Raw genomic sequence first — 12500 nt, forward strand, 5'->3', positions numbered from 1 at the left:
AGTGTGGGGGGCCTTAAGGAAAGAAATGGGCCAGTGTGGGGGCCTGGGTCACGGAAAGAAATGGGCCAGTGGGGGGGCTTACGGAAAGAAATGGGTCAGTGTGGGGGGCCTTAAGGAAAGAAATGGGCCAGTGGGGGGGAAAGAAATGGGCCTTACGGAAGGAAAGAAATGGGCCAGTGTGGGGAAATGGGCCTTAGGAGGAAGTGGGGGGGGCCTGAAATGGGCCAGTGGGGGGGGCCTTAAGGAAAGAAATGGGCCAGTGTGCAGGGCCTTAAGGAAAGAAATGGGCCAGTGTGGGGGGCCTGGAGGTGAGAAATGGGCCAGTGTGGGGGCCTGGAGGTGAGAAATGGGCCAGTGTGGGGGGCCTGGAGGAAAGAAATGGGCCAGTATGGGGGGCCTTCAGGACAAAAACGGTCCTGTTAGAAATACCAGGGCCGATTTCTGGTCCCAGTCCGCGCCTGAGAGCTGGACCCGGTTTCCCAAAAGCATCTTAATTAAGGCTAAGTTAATCTTAGAACCATATATAATGCTAAACGAGGTTGGAGTATTTTTATATCAATTCAATAAAATACAATAATTTGACACATAAAAGTAAACATCTGTTGAAATCGTACTGTGTACAGACTTCAGGATTGCAATGGTGGTATAGCCTGCTTATGTTGCAATGTATATTGCCTTACCTATAGATCTTGGGTCCATTAAATGGTATGCCCCAAATTAAATATTGAAATTGTGCGATTTCAAAATATATTTTTTGTCAAATTAACTAATCATTGTCTTTTGTTGAATTTATTTAACAACATTACAACCTTGCTTATCTAGTCCAATCGTGGCATGATTCCACTATTTTCATCAGTTTCAACGGGGGACTTTTATTTTGATGGCAACCCGCCGATTCCACTACTCTGGTCACGCTAATGTTGTTCATGACACACGTGTAGAGCAGGGGGACATACTGAACTGAGTGGGAGAGTGTGTCGGAATCTGGACATTTTTCGACGGAGCTTCAAAAAGCCATCAGACGACAGCTAGACGTTTAGTTCTGGGAGAAGGAGAACGTTTCAGCGGTCGGGGGAAAAGAACGGGTGTCGTATTTCGCTCGTGTAAGTGTATTTATATTGCTCTGTGTGTGTCCGATTTTATCGTGTTGATTTTGTGCTACGGGTAAATTCTCTGAATCATGTCCATCCACATGGTGGTCGAGCCTACAGGGCGATGCCTTCCACAACAGGCCTGGTAAGTGTCAACATTCCTAACAACAACATTAATCAGACCATTATTGGGCACAATGTTGCCCATATAGCCTCAACTAGGCTACTCCGGAATACACGGAACGAAACCATTGATACATTGGTAGGAACGACATTGTTGCGACCAGGGTGAGTTATGTTGGCTATAATAGAGCCACTAGTCCTAATGATAATTATGTCTAGTCGGTAAATGGCTATAACACGTGTGTGGTTGTCATAGTCTACTAGTCTCCCGCGGCTCTCTTTTTCTCAGCCGGGTGAATATGGGCTGCTGCCTGCTACTGTTATGCTTTAGGCTACTAATGTACCATTTTGTAAACTAAACATTACACAAATGTCGACCGGGGACATTTTAAGTTGCCTAGTCATTGACTGGTCGGGTACGTTACTCGGTGGTGCGAGTAGCCATGATTTCCAGAGTGGAGGTGATCTGTTGTCGAGATGAGCTTTCGGCGTTTATGTGGCGATGCTCTTTCGACGGTCGACCGGACCTGCGCACTGGACTCCCCGGAGTGGCGAGAACCCAGCGTCTCCCAAACTCCGTCCCCAGGACCCCAAAACGATATGCACCTTTTGGTTCTCTACACAGCTGATTCACATGATCAAAGCTTGATAGTTGATTAGCTGACATTGCTCGTCCATATATTTAGATATTCTTAATTCATTCCTTTGCTTAGATGTGTGTATTGTGTATATGTTGTGAAATGGTTAGATACTACTTGTTAGATATCTTACAAGGAGGTAGGAACGTAAGCATTTCGCTACCCCCACATTAACATCTGCTAAACGCGCGTATGTGACCAATACCATTGTTATATAGATTTGAATCAGCTGTGTAGTGCTAGGACAACTTAAACGTTCACACCTCGGGGTCCCGAGGACCGAGTTTTGGGAATCGCTACGATAGCACGATCTCCAAATGTGGTCGACGCATGTGTATGCTTCAAATCACTGCCGCCAGCTGGCCTGTCTCTCTGCCTGTGCCATCATTTGACGCCCAGCTGCGAGGTACAGACCTTGTCACTGGATCTCAATCTCTGCAGGGCAACTGGGGGTCCTTATTGTATATTCTATTGTACAGACTACTTCCCCTACGGTCTCTTTTTTTATAATGCACCCAGGATTGAGTAGTTATTATCAGCCTTTGTGTGCATCTGGAGTGACAGGTAGCCTAGTGGTCAGAGCGTTGGGCCAGAAAGGTTGCAGGATCGAATCCCCCGAGCTTACAAGGTAAAAATCTGTCGTTCTGCCCCTGAACAAGGCAGTTCCCTGGTAGGCCGTCATTGTAAATAAGAATTTGTTTTTAACTGAGGTCAATAAAAAAACTCTGGGAGTTAATTGATAGACATCCAATGTAAACATATGTTTCTCATGCCAATAAAGCCCCTCAAATTGAAATAAAAATAGATGGTAGGGATTATAGACAGATATACAGACAGAGAAAAGAGGGAGATAGATGGGGGATCTAATAAGACAACCTAGTTAACGGTTTAACTGTCAGTGATACGATAGAGAGGGAGAGGGGGAATGATACGATAGAGAGAAGGAGAGAGAGGGGGAATGATACGATAGAGAGAAGGAGAGAGAGGGGGAATGATACGATAGAGAGAAGGAGAGAGAGGGGGAATGATACGGGAGAGGGGGAGAGAAGGAGAGAGAGGGAATGATACGATAGAGAGAAGGAGAGAGGGGGAATGATACGATAGAGAGGGAGAGAAGGAGAGAGAGGGAATGATACGATAGAGAGGAGAGAGAGGGGGAATGATACGATAGAGAGAAGGAGAGAGAGGGGGAATGATACGATAGACAGGGAGAGGGGGAGAGAAGGAGAGAGAGGGAATGATACGATAGAGAGGGAGAGAGAGAAGGAGAGAGAGAATGATACGGAGAAGAGAAGGAGAGAGAGAGGGAATGATACGATAGAGAGGGAGAGAAGGAGAGAGAGAGGGAATGATACGATAGAGAGGGGGAGAGAAGGAGAGAGAGGGGGAATGATACGGGAGGGAGAGAAGGAGAGAATGATACGATAGAGAGAGAGAATGATACGATAGAGAGAGAGAGAGGGAGAGAGAGAGGGAATGATACGATAGAGAGGGAGAGAAGGAGAGAGAGAGGGAATGATACGATAGAGAGGGAGAGAAGGAGAGAGAGAGGGAATGATACGATAGAGAGGGAGAGAAGGAGAGAGAGAGGGAATGATACGATAGAGAGGGAGAGAAGGAGAGAGGGGGAATGATATGATAGAGAGGGAGAGAAGGAGAGAGAGAGGGAATGATACGATAGAGAGGGGGAGAGAAGGAGAGAGAGGGGGAATGATACGATAGAGAGGGAGAGGGGGAGAGAAGGAGAGAGAGGGGGAATGATACGATAGAGAGGGAGAGGGGGAGAGAAGGAGAGAGAGGGGGAATGATGCGATAGAGAGAGAGAGAGGGAGAGAAGGAGAGAGAGAGGGAATGATACGATAGAGAGGGAGAGAAGGAGAGAGAGAGGGAATGATACGATAGAGAGAGAGAGGGAGAGAAGGAGAGAGAGAGGGAATGATACGATAGAGAGGGAGAGAGGGAGAGAAGGAGAGGGAGAGGGAATGATACGATAGAGAGGGAGAGGGGGAGAGAGGGAGAGAGAGGGGGAATGATACGATAGAGAGAGAGGGAGAGAAGGAGAGAGAGGGGGAATGATACGATAGAGAGAGAGAGAGAGAGGGAGAGAAGGAGAGAGAGGGAATGATACGATGGAGAGGGAGAGAGGGAGAGAAGGAGAGAGGGAATGATACGATAGAGAGGGAGAGAAGGAGAGAGAGAGGGAATGATACGATAGAGAGGGAGAGAAGGAGAGAGAGAGGGAATGATACGATAGAGAGGGAGAGAAGGAGAGAGAGGGAATGATACGATAGAGAGGGAGAGAGGGAGAGAGAGGGAATGATACGATAGAGAGGGAGAGAGGGAGAGAGAGGGGGAATGATACGATAGAGGGAGGGAATGATATAATAGAGAGAGGGAATGATATAAGAGAGAGAGGGGAAGATATGATAGAGAGAGGGGGAGAGAAGGAGAGAGAGGGGGAGAGAAGGAGAGAGAGGGGGAATGATACGATAGAGAGAGGGAATGATACGATAGAGAGGGAATGATATGATAGAGAGGGAATGATACGATAGAGAGAGGGAATGATATGATAGAGAGGGGGAGAGAAGGAGAGAGAGGGGGAATGATACGATAGAGAGAGGGAATGATACGATAGAGAGAGGGAATGATACGATAGAGAGAGGGAATGATACGATAGAGAGAGGGAATGATACGATAGAGAGAGGGAATGATATGATAGAGAGGGGGAGAGAAGGAGAGAGAGGGGGAATGATATGATGGGGGAGAGGGGGAATGATACGATAGAGAGGGGGAGAGAGAGAGGGAATGATATGATGGGGGAGAGGGGGAATGATACGATAGAGAGGGGGAGAGAAGGAGAGAGAGGGGGAATGATACGATAGAGAGGGGGAGAGAAGGAGAGAGGGGGGGAATGATACGATAGTGAGAGAGGGGGGGGAATGATACCATAGTGAGAGAGGGGGGAATGATAGGATAGTGAGAGAGGGGAGGAATGATATGATAGTGAGAGAGGGGGAGAATGATACGATAGTGAGAGAGGGGGGAATGATATGATGGTGAGAGAGGGGGGAATGATACGATAGTGAGAGAATACTATAGGTGGAGAGGGAGGGAGTGATACGATTGGGAGAGAGCAGAGGGAGGTTTCACACAGTCCTGTTTTACTGAGTATTACTGAGTAACCTATGGGTGCATATAGGGCCAGTAATGACTGTGGGAGAGGATAGAGCAGGGCAATAGGGCCAGTAATGACTGGGAGAGGATAGAGCAGGGCAATAGTGCCAGTAATGACAGTGGGAGAGGATAGAGCAGGGCAATAGGGCCAGTAATGACTGGGAGAGGATAGAGCAGGGCGATAGTGCCAGTAATGACAGTGGGTGAGGATAGCGCAGGGCAATAGGGCCAGTAATGACTGTGGGAGAGGATAGAGCAGGGCAATAGTGCCAGTAATGACAGTGGGAGAGGATAGAGCAGGGCAATAGGGCCAGTAATGACTGTGGGAGAGGATAGCGCAGGGCAATAGGGCCAGTAATGACTGTGGGAGAGGATAGAGCAGGGCAATAGTGCCAGTAATGACAGTGGGAGAGGATAGAGCAGGGCAATAGGGCCAGTAATGACTGTGGGAGAGGATAGAGCAGGGCAATAGGGCCAGTAATGACAGTGGGAGAGGATAGAGCAGGGCAATAGGGCCAGTAATGACTGTGGGAGAGGATAGAGCAGGGCAATAGGGCCAGTAATGACTGTGGGAGAGGATAGAGCAGGGCAATAGGGCCAGTAATGACTGTGGGAGAGGATAGAGCAGGGCAATAGGGCCAGTAATGACTGTGGGAGAGGATAGAGCAGGGCAATAGGGCCAGTAATGACAGTGGGAGAGGATAGAGCAGGGCAATAGGGCCAGTAATGACTGTGGGAGAGGATAGAGCAGGGCAATAGGGCCAGTAATGACAGTGGGAGAGGATAGAGCAGGGCAATAGGGCCAGTAATGACTGTGGGAGAGGATAGAGCAGGGCAATGCAGAGCTTGGCTGGTTTTCCTCTATGCAGAGTCTTAATGAATGAATGAAGGTATGACCGGCATTATGATGAGATAGTAGATTAACTTCTCTGTTTACTATCATACACACACACACACACACACACACACACACACACACACACACACACACACACACACACACACACACACACACACACACACACACACACACACACACACACACACACACACACACACACACACACACACACACACACACACACACACACACACACACACACACACACACACACACACACACACACACACACACACACACACCAGGGTTTCCGTTGGCCTGTAAATGCTTGTTTTTGGCTGATTTTTAAATTAAAATCTGATAGATAAATTGTCCGGGGCTGCCTATCATACACCCCGAATTCACACTTCAGCACCATTCTCTCACTCCTTGTGTGCTGCTGCTGAGAGAGAGGGGGGGCTTGGCCTAGGCTACCATTGATTGCGAAGACAAAGGCCTTTTCCACTGAAGTTAAAACAAAAGTTAGAGAATATGGTCCTATATGTAAAAAAAAACCTACAAGGGGAATTCCCTTCGTTTTTATATTGTAGTGGACAGAAATGAGAAGACCGTTGGCAAGGCTGTATGCAGGCTACTGCAACTCGCTATTCAAGTAGGATGCAATTTTGGAACTTTTTAGTTTATAATAATTTATTATTATTAATGATTGTTTATTATTATTTATTATTGTTATTGCATGTCTATTTAATTATTCTTTAAATATGCGAAACGTGTTTTTGTTTAATTCTGCTGAGACATTTTCGTTATGCTAAATGAAGTTCCTGTCTTGTCTTTTTTAATTGTGTGTCTCCGTATTTAGAGGCTCGAGAGGCTTTGAAGCCAATGGTCGGCCATACTGGCACATTATCATCATTATTATTATTATATACAGTATTTTAATTCAATGTTTCATAGACAAAATGACATGCATTTCTATTGTTGTAGTGATATTTTAAGGAAAACGTTTTTATGGACTTTATATATTTTGTTTAGCTAATATAATTTAAAAGTATGTATTAAAGTCTCTGTAATATAATACATGTGGCTAAAATGAATGCAGGCGTTAATACATTAATTTCTATAGATTACACAAATTATTATTTATTTGAATGGTGGGGGAGTACCAAGATGGAGGTGCGGTGGCTTCAACACAGCACCTCCTATCAGTCATCTAGTGTATTTATACATTTTTGTTAAATGTTTTATTATTATGTTGAGCCATTTTTCTTGTCTGAATTTATGTTGCAACTGTAAAGTTGTGTTTACTGCAAAATTATAGCCGGCTCGTATTTTCCCTGTAGACAATGGTGTGACTTACTTTTTTTTTTGTATTAATGTGGTCCTCTGTAGCTCAGTTAGTAGTGCATGGCGCTTGCAAGTCGAAACGCGGTTGAGCGTCCCGATCTCTCTGACCTACTCTTCTATGTATCATTTTGTAAATATTTTCTGTTAATAGTTCAAAAGAGTTTATTGCAATGTACTGGCCCCCTACTCGTTGTCTTTCTGCTGCTCATAGAGATCAATAGTATTGGTGTCTTTTTTTCCCAGTAGGCACTAACTCAGCCATGGCTCGTTGGTCAAAGCCTATGGGGATTATTTTTTTTATTTAAAAATAAAAGACGAATATAAGGTCTGTGGTAAACACAGGATCAGGAGACCTTAAACGTTTCGTTGGGTTGTTCGCCAACTAACAGCTCATTTTCAACAGATCTTTTAGGTGAACGGAATGTCATCACATCTGTCAAAGAGCCGTTCATTTGACTCCTACTGCTTTTTGGCGATTTTTGTTATTTTTATTTATTTAAAAAATAATCATTTAGTTTTGCAAATAAATGATGACAACAGTGGATGAAGATGTTAACTCCTCACCACAGGAAATGAAGGTAGTGAAGAGAGCCTCATTCTGGTGTAAAATATAGAAACTAACGTCATAATAACAATATGGTCTTAAACATGTTTATATAGGTTTTACTGATGTGATTTAAAGGGTCGACAATGGAGTAATCAACTGCTGCTTTCTGTTCATTAAAGCCCATATTTAATACCTGTTTCATTCTTGGTGGCAGGTAGCCTGGCGGTTAGGGGGCAGGTAGCCTGGCGGTTAGGGGGGCCTGGGTAGCCTGGCGGTTAGGGGGGAGGCAGGTAGCCTGGCGGTTAGGGGGGCAGGTAGCCTGGCGGTTAGGGGGAGGCAGGTAGCCTGGCGGTTAGAGGGGGCAGGTAGCCTGGCGGTTAGGGGGGGCAGGTAGCCTGGCGGTTAGGGGGCAGGTAGCCTGGCGGTTAGAGGGCAGGTAGCCTGGCGGTTGGGGGAGGCAGGTAGCCTGGCGGTTAGGGGGCAGGTAGCCTGGCGGTTAGGGGGGCAGGTAGCCTGGCGGTTAGGGGGCAGCCTGGCGGTTAGGGGAGGCAGGTAGCCTGGCGGTTAGAGGGGGGCAGGTAGCCTGGCGGTTAGGGGGAGGTAGCCTGGCGGTTAGCCTGGCAGGTAGCCTGGCGGTTAGGGGGAGGCAGGTAGCCTGGCGGTTAGGGGGAGGTAGCCTGCGGTTGGGGCAGGTAGCCTGGCGGTTAGGGGGGAGGCAGGTAGCCTGGCGGTTAGGGGGCAGGTAGCCTGGCGGTTAGAGGGTTGCCTGGCGGTAGCCTGGCGGTTAGGGGGCAGGTTGCCTGGCGAGCCTGGCGGTTAGGGGGCAGGTAGCCTGGCGGTTAGAGGGGGGGCAGGTTGCCTGGCGGTTAGCGGTTGGCAGGTAGCCTGGCAGGTTAGAGGGGGTGGTAGCCTGGCGGTTAGAGGGGGAGGCAGGTAGCCTGGCGGTTAGAGGGGGAGGCAGGCAGATAGCCTGGCGGTTAGAGGGGAGGCAGGTTGCCTGGCGAGCCTAGCGGTTAGAGGGGAGGCAGGTTGCCTGGCGAGCCTAGCGGTTAGAGGGGGGAGGCAGGTTGCCTGGCGAGCCTAGCGGTTAGAGGGGGAGGCAGGTTGCCTGGCGAGCCTAGCGGTTGGAGGGGAGGCAGGTTGCCTGGCGAGCCTAGCGGTTAGAGGGGGAGGCAGGTTGCCTGGCGAGCCTAGCGGTTAGAGGGGAGGCAGGTTGCCTGGCGAGCCTAGCGGTTGGAGGGGGAGGCAGGTTGCCTGGCGAGCCTAGCGGTTAGAGGGGAGGCAGGTTGCCTGGCGAGCCTGGCGGTTAGAGGGGGAGGCAGGTTGCCTGGCGAGCCTAGCGGTTAGAGGGGGAGGCAGGTTGCCTGGCGAGCCTAGCGGTTAGAGGGGAGGCAGGTTGCCTGGCGAGCCTAGCGGTTAGAGGGGAGGCAGGTTGCCTGGCGAGCCTAGCGGTTAGAGGGGAGGCAGGTTGCCTGGGAGGCGGCCTAGCGGTTAGAGGGGAGGCAGGTTGCCTGGCGAGCCTAGCGGTTAGAGGGGAGGCAGGTTGCCTGGCGGTTAGAGGGGAGGCAGGTAGCGTGGCGGTTAGAGGGGAGGCAGGTAGCCTGGCGGCCTAGCGGTTAGAGGGGAGGCAGGTTGCCTGGCGGTTAGAGGGGGAGGCAGGTAGCGTGGCGGTTAGAGGGGGAGGCAGGTAGCCTGGCGGTTAGAGGGGGGAGGCAGGTAGCCTGCAGGTAGCCTGGCGGTTAGAGGGGGAGGCAGGTAGCCTGGCGGTTAGAGGGGGGAGGCAGGTAGCCTGGCGGTTAGAGGGCAGGGAGCCTGGCGGTTAGAGGGGAGGCAGGTAGCCTGGCGGTTAGAGGGGAGGCAGGTAGCCTGGCGGTTAGCCTGGCGGTTAGAGGGGAGGCAGGTAGCCTGGCGAGCCTGGTGGTTAGAGGGGGAGGCAGGTAGCCTGGTGGTTAGAGGGGCGGCAGGTAGCCTGGCAGCCTGGCGGTTAGAGGGGGGAGGCAGGTAGCCTGGCGAGTTCTGGACGGTTAACCCCAGGGGAGGCAGTTAGCCTGGTGGTTAGACCAGTTAACCCAGTTCAACCGTTAACCCCCCCACTGTTGCTAGATCAGTTAACCCCACTGTTCTGACAAGGTAAAATAAAAGTTCCTAGACCAGTTCCCCACTGAAACAAGACCAGTTAGTTAACCCCACTGTTCCTAGGCCATCATTGTAAATAAGAATTTGTTCTTAACTGACTTACCTAGTAAAATAAAGGTTACGGTTAAACCCTACCGAATATCAAACATCCTGCCCCCTTCCCTGACAGTCCCACCCACTAGTGATTGATTGACAGGCCAAACTGTTAGAGAATTCACCCGAGTTACAAAACGACACATTGCTTTTTTTTTTTTTTTACCCAGCAGCTTGTCCACAGCAGCTGAGCCAATCAAATTTGAAGAACAAACATCATGGCAATTGATATCTTGCAGTAAAGGTTATTTTACATGGAAAATATTCCTTGTCACATAGGCCTCGACCAGTGGTTCCCTACCAGGAGTACTAGGGCCCCTGGGGGTACTTGGTCTCTCCACAGGGGGTACTAGGACCCCTGAGGGTACTTGGCCTCTCCACAGGGGGTACTAGGACCCCTGAGGGTACTTGGCCTCTCCACAGGGGGTACTAGGACCCCTGAGGGTACTTGGCCTCTCCACAGGGGGTACTAGGACCCCTGAGGGTACTTGGCCTCTCCACAGGGGGTACTAGGACCCCTGAGGGTACTTGGCCTCTCCACAGGGGGTACTAGGACCCCTGAGGGTACTTGGTCTCTCCACAGGGGGTACTAGGACCACTGAGGGTACTTGGCCTCTCCACAGGGGGTACTTTAGAAGACTCATGAGACAAAAGGCATACTGGTAAAATGTACATGAGAGGGTTCTCCGGTCAGAGCAACAGTAAGCAACAAAAGGTTGGGAACCCCTGGCCTAGACAATATCCGAACTGACTGACTGACTCAACAGCTAATATATATATTTTTTACCAATCCTCGAGGTAACATATTAATTCATTGAACTAACTGTGTATTTTACTGGTGGAATCAAGGCATTAGAATGTACCAGAGGTCACGAAAAAAAAAAAAGAGCGCTCGTTTCAGCAAATGTCTGTGTTTGACCCAGTTATAGGTATCCGTAGCTAGGACTATACCAGTGTTCTGTTCTGCTTTTCCTGTCACTCTGCTCTAGTTTTGGCTCAGGTTCTTCAGCTGGTTCTAGTCTCGGCCCAGTTACCCCGTGGCCAGGTTGTCATTAGCCCCGATCCTGTGTTCTTTCCTGGTAGAATGTGTATTGAAGCATTGTGACACACAGTGTCTGTCTGTTCTCGTGCCCTGCTGTAAACTATGCTAATGACTATGGGGCTTAGCTTTACCAACAAACTATGAGCTACTGTGATTGTAGCTATGGACTGATCCGACCCCCCTTGGCCTCAGCCTCACTCTCCAACCCACTGGATGGGTTTTGCACCGAGTCACACAGTCTGCCGGAATTGTTCGTTTGGTATTGAGTTATTATATTGCTGCTTTTAGTCATGTAGTCATTTAGGAGCAGAAAGAGAAGATTTCTGGGGCAAGAAGGAGGTTGGTACGTACCTGTTCCAGAAACAAGCCAAAACACTTTAGAGCAAAGCTTTCCAACCCTGTTCCTGGAGAGCTATCGTCCTGTAGGTTCTCACTCCAACCCTGTTCCTGGAGAGCTATCGTCCTGTAGGTTCTCACTCCAACCCTGTTCCTGGAGAGCTATCGTCCTGTAGGTTCTCACTCCAACCCTGTTCCTGGAGAGCTATCGTCCTGTAGGTTCTCACTCCAACCCTGTTCCTGGAGAGCTATCGTCCTGTAGGTTCTCACTCCAACCCTGTTCCTGAAGAGAGACCCTCTTGTAGATTTTCACTTCAACCCCAGTTGTATAACTAACCAAATTCATCTTTTCAACTAGCTAATTATTAGAATCAGATACGCTAGATTAGGGTTGGAGTGAGAACCTACGGGAGGGCATCTCTCCAGGAACAGGGTTGGAGTGAGAACCTACAGGACGATAGCTCTCCAGGAACATGGTTGGAGTGAGAACCTACAGGACAGTAGCTCTCCAGGAACAGGGTTGGAGAGGCCTGCCCTAGAGTCTAGAGATCTGAGAGGATTGAACAGTTGTTAGCAATGTGGCAAAACATTCCACCTAGGCTGTCAAAGGGCAAGGTGCCATGCAGCCAACCAGTATAGCTTGTAGCTCAGGCTAGCCAACCAGTATAGCTTGTAGCTCAGGCTAGCCAACCAGTATAGCTTGTAGCTCAGGCTAGCCAACCAGTATAGCTTGTAGCTCAGGCTAGCCAACCAGTATAGCTTGTAGCTTGTAGTTCAGGCTAGCCAACCTGTATAGCTTGTAGCTCAGGCTAGCAAACCATTATAGCTTGTAGCTCAGGCTAGCCCTTGTGAACCAGGAAGTGGTCAGAATGGGATAGGTGTGAGAACCCTATATGAAGATGGGGCTAAAACTGCTTCCTCCAATAGAAATCCCCGATCACACTTGTTGATGTCATGGCAACGTAGGCTAGCTAAACTCGTGTAGAAACACGTCGTCGGCTCTACGGCCCGGGTCGCGCCGAACTGCGCATGTGCAGGCCGTCAAATCAAAAAGGCAGTCCTTTCGATATCAAGTTGTTGTTATGTTTGTTGACAAAAATGAAAACGTGTCAGTTTGTCACTTTCACAAGGTTGG

General features: G+C 49.2%; 1 protein-coding gene across 47 annotated transcripts in view; it reads left to right on the forward strand.

Moving 5' to 3' along the window:
• Positions 1 to 893: 893 nt before the first annotated feature.
• LOC127911826 (sodium-dependent phosphate transporter 2-like) overlaps positions 894 to 12500 on the forward strand; it is a 128966-nt gene continuing 117359 nt past the window's right edge. For 43 of the 47 annotated variants that reach the window (XR_008079554.1, XR_008079563.1, XR_008079565.1 and 40 more), the window contains exon 1: positions 896 to 1103. The gene's annotated coding sequence lies outside the window, so the exon portion shown is untranslated. Of the gene's footprint in view, positions 1237 to 12500 lie in introns of all 47 variants that reach the window. The other 4 variants (XM_052479715.1, XM_052479716.1, XM_052479717.1 and 1 more) reach the window with 4 other exon arrangements.

This window comes from Oncorhynchus keta, chromosome 25 (assembly GCF_023373465.1).
Source record: "Oncorhynchus keta strain PuntledgeMale-10-30-2019 chromosome 25, Oket_V2, whole genome shotgun sequence".
NCBI classification, from domain to species: domain Eukaryota; kingdom Metazoa; phylum Chordata; class Actinopteri; order Salmoniformes; family Salmonidae; genus Oncorhynchus; species Oncorhynchus keta.